Source organism: Nomascus leucogenys, chromosome 8, assembly GCF_006542625.1.
Source record: "Nomascus leucogenys isolate Asia chromosome 8, Asia_NLE_v1, whole genome shotgun sequence".
Taxonomy (NCBI): domain Eukaryota; kingdom Metazoa; phylum Chordata; class Mammalia; order Primates; family Hylobatidae; genus Nomascus; species Nomascus leucogenys.
Window position 1 is genome coordinate 34,619,392 of NC_044388.1, and position 11,979 is coordinate 34,631,370.

The 11,979-nt window shown below is 40.9% G+C and overlaps 1 long non-coding RNA gene across 1 annotated transcript; it reads left to right on the forward strand.

Annotated features, from left to right (window-relative positions):
• The first annotated feature begins 2,997 nt into the window (after positions 1-2,997).
• On the forward strand, positions 2,998-11,130 carry LOC101177831. Its single transcript, XR_178610.3, has 3 exons — positions 2,998-3,113; positions 3,758-4,542; positions 9,482-11,130. It is a non-coding gene; the product is annotated as an uncharacterized LOC101177831 (long non-coding RNA).
• Positions 11,131-11,979: the final 849 nt, after the last annotated feature.

Consider the following 11,979-nt stretch of genomic DNA (forward strand, 5'->3'; position numbering starts at 1 on the left):
CGATGCAGGAATGGCCTAATACAGTGACCTGTTGTCTGAAGTAGTTTTTCCTTCTTTTTGCACTCAGTTTACTCCATCCAAGATTCAAATTGTTTCCTTTTATGAAAAAAATTGCAGGACAATTTGGTGAACAAGTCTATGTTTGTATTTTTTATTCAAGATGATTGAGGCTTCATCCTGATATCTAAAAAAATAACAGCACATGTGCAAAAATGAGGATGCTAGAGAAGGTAGCTGTGAAACAGGAATGCTCCCTAGCAAGTTTTGTTAGCTGAAAGTAGGAGGGCAGGGTGCCAGTGCCTGATCTGTCTTTATTCAGCAGCTTGACCACGAGGAAATCACTTCCTTCCCTGGTCCTTGGTTTGTTCATCTGGGAAATTAAAGCACTGTTCTAAATGAGGAGGCTTCTGCCTTCACCACGTGACATGATTTATGAGAATGGCCATGCTACTGCCTGCCATTTCCATGTGAAACCAGAATTCTCACTGTGGGGAGAAGGTCTTTCAGAGCAAAGCTTTTCCTTCTCCATGGCTATATTTTTTTCTGGTAGTTCTTAACTTGCTACTTACAATGGGAATGTACCAAGAAAAATTGCACTTAGTCTCTGTAGAGTTCACCTTTATCATTCTGCCTAATACTCACCCTTCCATGATAAGGAGGGAGAAGACGGTGTCTCATCTGCCAATAACCCATTTCTAGAAATGATGTAAGTCAGCATAGCAGGTGCTGTATTCTGGAGTGCACTGTAAAAGGAAAGCTTCAGGGTCAGGAGCTAGGACGCGTGTCCCAGGTCCTCCACTTCCTGGCTATGAGTTTTGGACATGGCACTGAACTTCTGTGAGTCTCAGGTCTTTAACTAATAAAATATATATCTAACTGGGTTACTTCACAGAGAGCTTATGAGAACCACATAGGACAGCATTTAAGAAAAAATTTGAAAACATTAGGATGCAGTAAACATGGGCTTTCAAATGCCCGAAAGATGTCTCAAGGAAAAAAGGCATATAGAGTCACAATAATGCCAATATCATATAAATTACACTTCCAGCAGTCATTTGGTGCCAACTCCTAGGTGCCTCCTCCACAGACCAAGGTCATAGCATTCCAAAAGCCCTATCACCCCCTAAGTTATCCTCTGAGAATTTCAGGACTATTTAGTGAAGAAATCACTGTTCACCTTGCAGGATGAGAAAGGACTGAAACTCACATATTTAGAAAAATGACAGGATCATCAACAAGTAAATATCAATAACAAATGGATAAAAGCATGTTCAAGATATTCTAATTCAAAGTATTATGTAGACTGAAAAAAAAATAGTATTTACCCAAGAAAATGTACTTGTTGCTGTGGTTCAGTAATAACTTTTTTTTAGCACTATCTGAGACCAATTTCTCTGAACTAACTTGTGGTCAGTAGAATGAAAACCCTTACATATAATGTCGATTGATTTTCAGTAACGGTGCCAAGACCATCAATGGGGAATGGACACTATCTTCAGTGAATGGTGCTGAGAAAACTGGATATCTACATGCTAAAGAACCAACTGGGCCCTTACCTTATCTTACCTTACCCTATACTATATGTAAAAATCAACTCAAAATGGAATAAATAGATAAAACTATAAAGCTCCTAGAAGAAAACATACAGCAAGAGCTTTATAACATTGCATTTGTCAATTATTTCTTGGATATGACACCAAAAGCACAAGCAATAAAAGAAAAAATAGATAAACTGAACTTCACCGAAATTGAAAACTTTGTGCCCTAAAGGACCCTTGCAAGAGAGTGAAAAGGCAACCCAAAGAATGGGAGAAAGTATTTGCAAATCACTTTATCTGGTAAGGAATTAATATCTAGAACATATAAAGAGGTCCTATAATTTAAAAAAAATGAGCAGCCCAATTCAAACCTGGTCAAAGGCTCTGAATAGATATTTCTCCAAAGAAGATATACAAATGGCTAATAAGTACCAAAAGATGTGCAATGTCACTAGCCACTAGAGACATGCAAATCAAAACCACAACAACATACGATTTCACACTTCTTAGGATTGCCATTATCAAAAAACAAAAAATTAAAAAAAAATGTTGGTAAGGATGTAAAGACATTGGAAGCTTTGTACATTTCTGATGGGAAGGTAAAATGGTGCAGTCACTGTGAAAACACTTTGGTAGTTCCTCAAAAAATTAAACAGAATTACTATATGATCCAGCAATTTCACTTGTAGGTATATATCCAAAAGAACTGAAGAGAGAGAATCAAACAGACACCAATATTCACAGCAGTATTATTCACCATAGCCAAGATGTGGAAACAACTCAGATATCCACCAACAGATGACTGGATAAACAGAATATGGTATATACATAGAATGGAATATTATTCAAGCCTAAAAAGGAATAAAGTTCCTACACATGCTACAACATGAATGAACCATAAACATTATGCTAAGTGAAATAAGCCAGACATAAAAGGACAAATATTATATGAATCTGCTTACATGAGGTACCTAGAACGGGCAAATCCATATAGACAGAGGGTAGAATAGAGGTTACCAGGGGCTGGAGGGAGGAAGGAATGGGGGTTAATGTTCAATAGGTGCAGAGTTTCTGTTTGGGATGATTAAAAGTTCTGGAGATGGATGACTATGATGTTTGCACAAAAATGTAAATGTACTCAATGTCATTGAATTGTACACTTAAAAGTGTTTAAGATGGTAAATGTTATATATATTTTACCACAATAAGTAAACTATAGACTAGAGGTCCTCACGTCATGGGAAATTGTTTTTCTGTCACTTGATATGTAAAGCGGATGTGTTCTATTTACTGAAGAGTCTTCAAGCTCAGGGAGGAAAGGCAGAATTCATAGAAAAGAGACAGCACCTGAATTTCCCAGTGCCCCCTGCAGCCCTTACTCATGCTCATCAATCTAAGGTTTTCTGCAATCAATTTTCTTCTTTCCCCCTTTCAAATGCTTTTCATGATGGCAAATAAGGATGTCAAGCTTCAGCACCCTTGCATCTCCGGATAAATGAAATGTCACCCCAGCTGCCGTCCTTGTTCAGCTCTGTGTAATAAAGAGCAAAGCATAAAACCAAGTCCAGGCTTTGAGTAAGTCTGGGGAAATAAAAGACACTAGTCCTTAGGGGCTGGAGGAGGGGAAATAGCTGAGAGAGAGGGGTGAGGGGGGAAGCAAGAAGTCGTCCAGATGATGAAAGCGTTTTATAACCTGATGTGAAATGTCCAGATGGTGGTAGTTACATGTATGCTTACTTTAGGATTATTTATGATAACATACACTTGTATGTAATATTTTGAATGTGTCCTAGAGCTTGCCAAAAAATCGCCTTTAAAATGCATAATTAACAAGATTGTTGACAAACTGAGTGTAATAAATGAGGAAGACAAAGTCATTGAGAAAGTTCCCAATCTTCCTGTCTGGATGACTTTTCTGTCTCTCAAAACTGCTGCCTGTGAACTCGCTCTTAGCAATTAGTTTTTCACAATGGAAATGACATCAGTTCAAAGTGTTAGTCTTTACCTTTCACTCGGTCTAACTTATCTCAATGCAGTCCCTAGGGAAAGATTAACCCTAAACTGAGAGCCAAAATATTACTGAAGTGATAGACTTAAATTTCCTACTGTCATGACTGATGGAGCAGAAGATTTCACAATACTTTGTAATAAAAGCAAAAAGTGTAAATCTTCAAAAAAATAAAGTACTCCAATAGTGGCCTTTTCCCTCTGCCTTGCAGGGGAGTGACCTACAAAATGCACAATGTGAAACAATGCAAATGTGAAAGGTGCAAAATCCCCATCAAAGAGCTGGATGCTGACAGATGCGCCAGCGATAATTCCCGTCTTCCAACACAGGAGCACAGCTTCCATTTTCCATAACAGAACAACAGCCAGAGCAGCTAGAAGGCAGGGCTGTCTCCCAGACTTCCACCAACAATAGGATGAGACTTGACATCTGGAATCACAATCACAACAGATCTAAGAGACCCACCAGCTTGATGACAAGCTTCTTCTTTCAAAGAAAGGTATCAGTCTGGGGGACCTAGTACTGCAAACTATGACAAATTAAGTGTGACATCCCTCACTTGCCTAATGGAACTCAGTGATATTTTTTAATTAACAAGAGTTATTTTTATGTAAGCTTCTCTCATTCCTCCACTGTGTGTCCTCAGGGGCTGGTGGTGAGGAAAAAGAAAACAGCTGTGCGGGAAGCATCAAGAAAAGGCAGGGCATGCAGTCTTAGAGATCAGTGATATGTAAGAAAAACAGTGAGGAGAAAAATATTCCTACTAAAGTTTTCCATTTGTTTACCTTCCTTGTCACATAGACTTGCAAGAGTTAGAAGTCTAGGATTTGATCTCCAAATCTTCCTGGCAGATTACTCATCTTCATTTCATTCATATAGTCCAGGGGTTTGTACAAAGGAAGATGCCAGTTCTTCCCCAATCACAACTAAGATATTGAGATATTCTTTTGAAATGTAACAAAGCCAATCTAAAGTTCAGCTGAAAATAATAAATGAGTAAGTATATTGACAAATATTTTGGCAAAATAAAAGTAATGAGGAGATACTAGCATTAGCCTCATCAGGCATTAAATATATTATAAAGTTATAATATGTAAAACAGCATGGGTCTGGCACTGAAACTTACAGTTCAACTGAAGAGAATAGACAAGCTAGAAGTAAGTCTTGATGTATGTAAGAATTTAATAAATTTGAAAGATGGTAAGGAAAGATAGGATTGCTCAGAAAATGGCTTTGGTGCAATTGATTAACTTTTCATAAACTGGGTCAGCTCTTACTAGATATTTCTCTGAGACCCTCACCCACCCCAAGTGTCCCCCAGCTCTCTGAGCTTCCCAGCTATATGACATCAGAGCTCAGGAGGCTCTAGTCCTCCCCATCCTGGTCTCCCACCATTGTCTCTGCAGCCCCCAATCTTCCTGAGATCACAGCTCCCATGGGCACCATTACCCTCTACTGCCAGCATCACTCTTGGGCAAGGAAAACTCCACCCTCCCACAAGCTTCTTAGGTCAAAGTGTGGTCACAGGCCTCCATAACTCCCATAGAACACCCGAGATCAGGAAATCTGCGAGTATCTGAGATGTCTTTATTATAGTCAGTGGTTGCCAGAGGTTAGTGGGGAGGGAGGGATGAATAAGCAGAGCATAGAGGAATTTTAGGGCAGTGAAACTACCCTGTATGATACTATAACGGTGGCTATATGACATTTTATATAGTCCAAATCCATAGAGTATATTGTTAAAGAAGAAATTGTTCTGACACTTGTTAAAACAATAATGAAGATTTTATTCAGGACTATTATGATAGGTGTTGAGACTCACTACAACAGGCGAGAGAATTCAGGCTCAATTCCAATACAACAAAGACAGCTGAGGACTCATAGCCCATGAATAGAATGAGGGAATCAGTGGGTGGAAAATTCCTAAGAGGAGAAATCAAGAGCAGAGGGATTCTTGTTAAACCAACTTAGGGTTCTTGCTAAAGACAAGCCAGGGTGACCAGATATCAAGAGTAGGGGAAGTAGAATTTGATCATACATCCAGGGGATCAGATTTCAAAGGTACAGGGATTCTCACTAAACTGACCTAGCAAGATTCCTTTTTTTTTTTTTTTTTTAAGACAGAATCTCCCTCTGTCACCCAGGTGGGGGTGCCGTGATGTGATCTCAGCTCACTGCAACCTCTGCCTCCCAGGTTCAAGCGACTATCCTTCCTCAGCCTCCGGATAGCTGGGATTACAGGCATGCACCACCACACCTGGCTGATTTTTTTGTATTTTAGTAGAGACGGGGTTTCACCATATGGCCCAGGGTGGTTGCAAACTCCTGAGCTCAGGCAATCCTCCCACCTCGGCCTCCCAAAATGCTGGGATTACAGGCTTGAGCCACTGCGCCCAGCCACAAGATTCTTACTGAGTGATGCAAGCCCAGCAAGGACAGGCCAGAGGCCCAGGTCGAGGCCTAGTCAAGAAGAGGACTTGGAGGAGCATAACTACAGCTTCGTCAAGGATCAGGAGTCTTTGTCAGTGTAACAATGAGAGTGAGCCGTAATGTAAACTATGGATTTTGGGTAAGAATGACATGTCAATGTAGGGTCATCAATTGTAACAAATGTCCCACTCTGGTGCAGAATGTCAATAGTGGAGGAGGCTCTGCGTGTGTGCGGTCAAGATAACAGAACAGAACTCTGTATTTTCTGCTCAATTCTGCTATGGATCTAAAACTTCTCTAAAAATTAAAGTCCATTAAAATTTTTTTAAATTAAATTGGTTTTAAAAAAGGAAATGAAACTGGATCATTCCTGACTATGGCACAGGTAGCAAGCCCAGCCCTATGCCCTTCACTAGGCAAGAAGTTTCAAGCCAGATCACTAGCTCTGGTGCCAATCGATCCCCAGGGATTTGATGATCTTTGCCATGCCCAATAGTAGGAGTGCTGGTGGTTTCATGCATGGCCCCTCTGTTCTATCATCTCTCTCCACTTATCCTCTGTTATGTTGAAAACACTTTGGATTGGCTACCCAAGAGCTACTCATAAGCCCTTCCCGCTTGCTTTAATAGGGCTATAGGGAAGGGATTTGGGGAATGTTTTTAAAGGCCACAGACTGAACTGGTAGACCCCCTTTAGCCTGTTGCCCTTTCTCTGTTCATCTTGCCTAGAATGTGGTTGTAATGTCCATCTTGTGACTCTGAGGAGGAAAGCCACAAGCCAAGGATAGCAGAGTGCAAAGAGAGAAAGAGGCTGGGATATGGATGACACTGTGAACTCTGGACTGCCTATTTAGATATGTTTTGCCTGAGACAAATGGATACTTTATTTGTTTAAGCCCTTTATAGTTGAGATTTTGTTACTTTCAGCCAAACATAATGCCAATTGTTATACTTTTCTACTCCCCAAATGGGCAGAAGGGGCAAATCAGCAAACCTACTGCATAAACATCCAAGTGGGATGCTGGGATCCCTAATTTTTTAATGTAGTTTTTAGTGGGAAAGCATTATTTATCTCCACAGCACAGCACTTCCTGCTAGGTGAAAACTTGTGCTTGCAATGATTCTCTCTTCCTGCTTCCAGGGTTCTGCTTTTATACATAGGGAGTAGTGGGAGAGGATATTAATTGTGATAAGACTTACGCTATTTCTACCTCATTAACAATTTTTAAAATATTTAAGAAGAATGTGGGATATTGAATCTGAAAAAGACTATCAACTAAACATGGTTTAGACTAGTGATGGTCTGTGGGTCTAGAAGTAATTTTTTAAACATAAAAATCAGTTCACTTCTCTACTCCTCTACCTTCTGTGGTAGATTGTATTACATCTTTGCCCCATGGATATTGGGCTTGGTCAAAGGACTTGCTTAGACCAACAGATGTGAGCAGAGGTTTTCAGCATGCTTGCTGGTTGGCGGCTTTCCCTCTTGTCTTTCTGCTATCTGCCATTAGCAGAGCATGCTCTGGCAGCTTCCATCTCAGAATGTAGAGGCAGTTGAAGCCATCAGGAATCCAATCTTCAGCTTGAAGCAGAGCCTCCACAATTGACCCACAGAACCATAAGTGAAAAATAAAGTTGGTTCTTGTAAACCATTGAAAATTGGGATTGCTTGTTATGCAGCATTAGGCAATAATAGTTGACTAATACACTTCCAATGTCTTTCAGCTCATTCTGAGTAGAAAGTCAAAGTTTTCAGAGTGATTCAAAAGAATCCTCATATTCTGGCTTCATTTACCTCTCTGACTTCATCTTCAACTACTTTTTTCCCTTCTTACTCTGCTCCAAATACACCATCCTCGTTGTTCCTCCTCTAACATGCCAGATGTGTTTCTGCCTTGGGACTTTGCACTTGCTGTTTCTCCTGCATAAAACACTTCCTCCAAATTCCTGCATGGCTTATTTGTTAATTTCCCTGTGATTTCCCTTTCTTTAAGGAAGTCATCTCAGTGAAAAGTTATCTAACCATCTGACTGTAAACTGCATTTCCCAGTACTCAGTAGCCCCTTCTTTGATTTACTTTTCTATTTAGCACCAATCATCATTTATCCATTCTCTTCCCACCACCCCACTACAGGACAGGGACTTTATTTTATTCACAGCAGTATTCCCAGGGTCTAGTCAGAGCAGTGTTTGGCACATGGTAGGCACCTGCTGATTATTCATAAATGAACAAAGGGATAAAGGAAGAAATTAAAAATCTCAACATAAAAATTTATAAATAATTCCTAAATTATTTAATAAAATATTACATTTTTCTTTAATAAAAACAATATAGAAATGACATTTCATAAAAAATCAATGGTTAGAAAAAGAAATATAGATGCTCTTGTTTGTAATCAAAGGATCAGGAATTAATGTTATAGAGATGTATTCCACCTCCTTTCAAATTGGCAAATGTTTTAAAGAATTATAATATTCATGATGGCAGTAATTCTCTTTGTCTGTCACGGGTAATCTCATAGACTGTGGGTGGAGATATGTAGAGATTCATCCTCTTGGGAAAGCAATCAAATGCCTTTACATCTTTATACCTTTACATCATTGGTCCACTAATTTCCCTTCTAGGAATCCTTCCCAAAGAAGAAATCATTGTTGGAGGCAAGAAATTACCTATGAAAAAGTTTCTTACAATGTTATTCATAATAACACAAATTTAGAAAAAAATCTCATCAGTCAATAATAGGAGGATCATGACATGAATCATGGTGTATTTTTAGAAATTTTTTATGTTTCTTACTTTTTTGATCAATACATAATACTTTTACATATTTATGAGGTACAAAGTATCACATGTACCCCATCAATGTGTAAAAGTATTATGTATCAATCATGCATAGAATGTGTCACGATCAAGTCAGGGTATCTGCGTGTCCATCAGTATTTACCACTTCTATGTGGGAACATTTCAAGTCCTCTCTTCTATTTTGAAATATACAATACATTGCACATGTACCCCTGAATTTAAAATAGAAGTTTTACAAAAACGAGAACAAAAATGCAGAGATCCCAGAGGCTTACATGAGGTCACTTTGCAGCACCAAAGCCCATTGTGATCCACTCCTGTTAACAGAGGTGGGTGGGGAGTGTAAATGATAAAGTTGGGGCATAAGAGTGGGGAAACATAGGACACCCCCAAATAGCCATCTCATTTTTTCTATTTCCCTCCGTGCCAAAAAAGCACATTTTTACCTAGTAAAGGAAGGTGGTATGGAGCAAGCGAATGTGACTGTCAGTCAAGCAAGCTTGATGCATCATTCCCTGCTTCCACACCTCCATGCCCCAACACAATCCCCGACCTTCCTCTGCCCACTGGGGCACCCCACCTGGACTGTGTGTGCCACAGTTCCCTTCATTAGCTCCCCCCACACACTAGCTTTCACATAGACACTCCCTGAGCAAGTAGCCCTGAGCTGAGCCCAGCCCTCTTCCTCCCCATTTCCGGTAAGTTTTAGGCAGTCATAACCATGGGATGCTGGACCAGGATGGCAAGCATCAGGAAACAGAATCTGGAGAATGCGCAGCTGCTCCCACAGGAAGCAGCAGGGAAGAAGAAGAAGAGGTGTGAAGTCTGCCTTCTGCTCTGCTGGGATCCCTTTCACATCTCCTTTGCCTCCAGGCAGTTTTGGTTCCTGGCCATTTCCAGGTGTGACTCACTCAGGATGGTAAGCATCTTCTCTCCTACCCAGAGTAGAGGATGAAGACCTCATCTCAGAGGTTAAAGGGAGCTCCAGAGAGAGGTCTCAAACTTCCAGCATTAACTGCTAAAGAAGCTTCATGAGCTGCTGGAGAATCTGGGAAATGACCAATGATAGGGACAGAGCTCAAATACTCTGGGACACTTTAGTAGCTGAGAAAGTTCCAACTCCAGGGTGATAGAGGACTGCCTGGCAAGCCATCATCAAAGCAGAAGACCTGATACAAACATCACAGGCCATGGTTTATTACTGAAGATCAGTGCTTATACCCTGCCAGAGGTTCAGAAGCAAATTTATCATCATTCTCCCTGGAAATGTTGGCCCACATTCTGAAAAGTGTGGTCAGTAGTAGCAACAGAAATCTGTTCTTGCCAAGCACAATGTCACCGTCCCCAGCCCTTCCCCCAACACAACCCAATAGGTGCTTCCTGGCTGCAAACTTGAGAAAGTCACTTGACCTGTCTGAGATTCCACTTCCTAATCTGGCCTGGTGAAGATAAGTTTATTTAAAGTGTCTAGCAAAGTGCTTGGACCAAAATAGGACCTCTGGAATGGTTATGGTTGTGTTGTTAAGGTGATGTTTTAAGTGCTGATGAGTACAAAGATGGATAAGATATTTCCTTCTGTTAAAATCTACAATCTAATGAGAGAGAACAAGATGAATGCACAATAACTATCATTCAGAACAGGATTATGAGAAGGTGTAAATTTCTGTGAAAAATCAGAACAGGGAGGAATATGATCCCAGGTGATTGGCAGGGGGTGGGGGTCTGGATTCAACTGGAGAGGGAGCTAGCAGGGAAGGCTTCCTGGAGGATGAGAGTTCAACAAGGGGCAGGTGTAGGATGTGGGTGGCCAAGTGACTGGGCAGAAGGAGCTGCAGAAGTAAGACCCCAAGTCAGGAAAACAAGGGCCTGCTGAGAAACACGAGCTATAAAGTGCAAGTGCAGGAAGAGTTGGGATGAGATTAGAAGGGGGTCTGGGGCCAGACTGTGGAAGGCCCAAATGCCGGGCTAAGGAGTTTGTACTTAATTCAGTGGTCAACGGGGAGTCATTGGAGGCTGTTGAGCAGGAGAGTTGCTTTCTTTACAGCTGTGCCAGACTAAATTAAACCTAAACAGTACTTTATAGCTGGAAAGGGAAGGCCCCAGGAATAGCTCTTGACTCAGAAACAGGCATTGGGGAAGGTAATGAGAAACAGCCCTGACTGATCAAAGCAGAGAGGTTAATTAAATTTGTAATTACTGTGAAAGGCCATTAAAAACCCTAGTTCACTAGAGATAACTGCTCTAGTGGGGCTTCAAAGATGAATGCTTCTTTTACCCTTGAATAGGGGGATGTTTGCCTCTCTGTGGAGGAGATATGATTAAGATACTTAATAAATGGTAGATAAACATGCACACGTGTGTGTTCTCTGTAAACCCACTCTCTGTCCCTGCACATATCTGTGTAGCTATGTAGGGTGCTCCACAAGACGGGTCCCCAGCCCCCAGGCCATAGACCGTTATGGGTCCATGACCTGTTAGGAACCAGGCTGCACAGCAGGAGTTAGAGCAGAGGGCAAGCAAGCAAAGCTTCATCTGTATTTACAGTTGCTTCCCATTGCTCACATTACAGACTGAGCTACCCCTCCTGTCAGATCATCACCAAAGTGTATTTATTGGCACTTATAAATTACATGGTATAATTTTTGGTCCATCTCCTAAAGCCTAGCTGGTAAGAGAAGATGAATTAGGAAGCAATAAAGTGAAAAGATTTTAAGATGAATAAGGAAGCAATAAAGTGAAAATGAATACACACCAGACTTTATGGTCATGGTAGAGAGTTTCAAGAAGGGAAGAGCCAGGAAGGCTTCCTGGAGGAGATGTGAAATTCTGCTGCTGTAGCAGAAACCCAAATTCTAAAAAGCTTAAACACATCAGAAGTGATTAGTCCCACGTGTCTAAGTGTAAGCACCTAGGGATGATACAGTGTGGACCTTCTAGGGCAGCTCGGTGCTGTTGGAGACTCCATCCCTTCCTGTGGTTCTCTGCCTTCCTAGCGTACAGATGTGCATCCACATAGTTCAGTGAGTCCACACCCTGTCCACATTCCCATCCCAGAAAGGGGCAAGGAAAGAGGATGCTCCTCCCTTTAAGAATACGATCCAGAAGTTGCACAAACTTGCTCATGAATGATCTTGTTTTGTTACTACAGAAACTGGGACTTGTGGTCTTTGTTCTGGCCAATCATATTCCCAGCTAAAATTC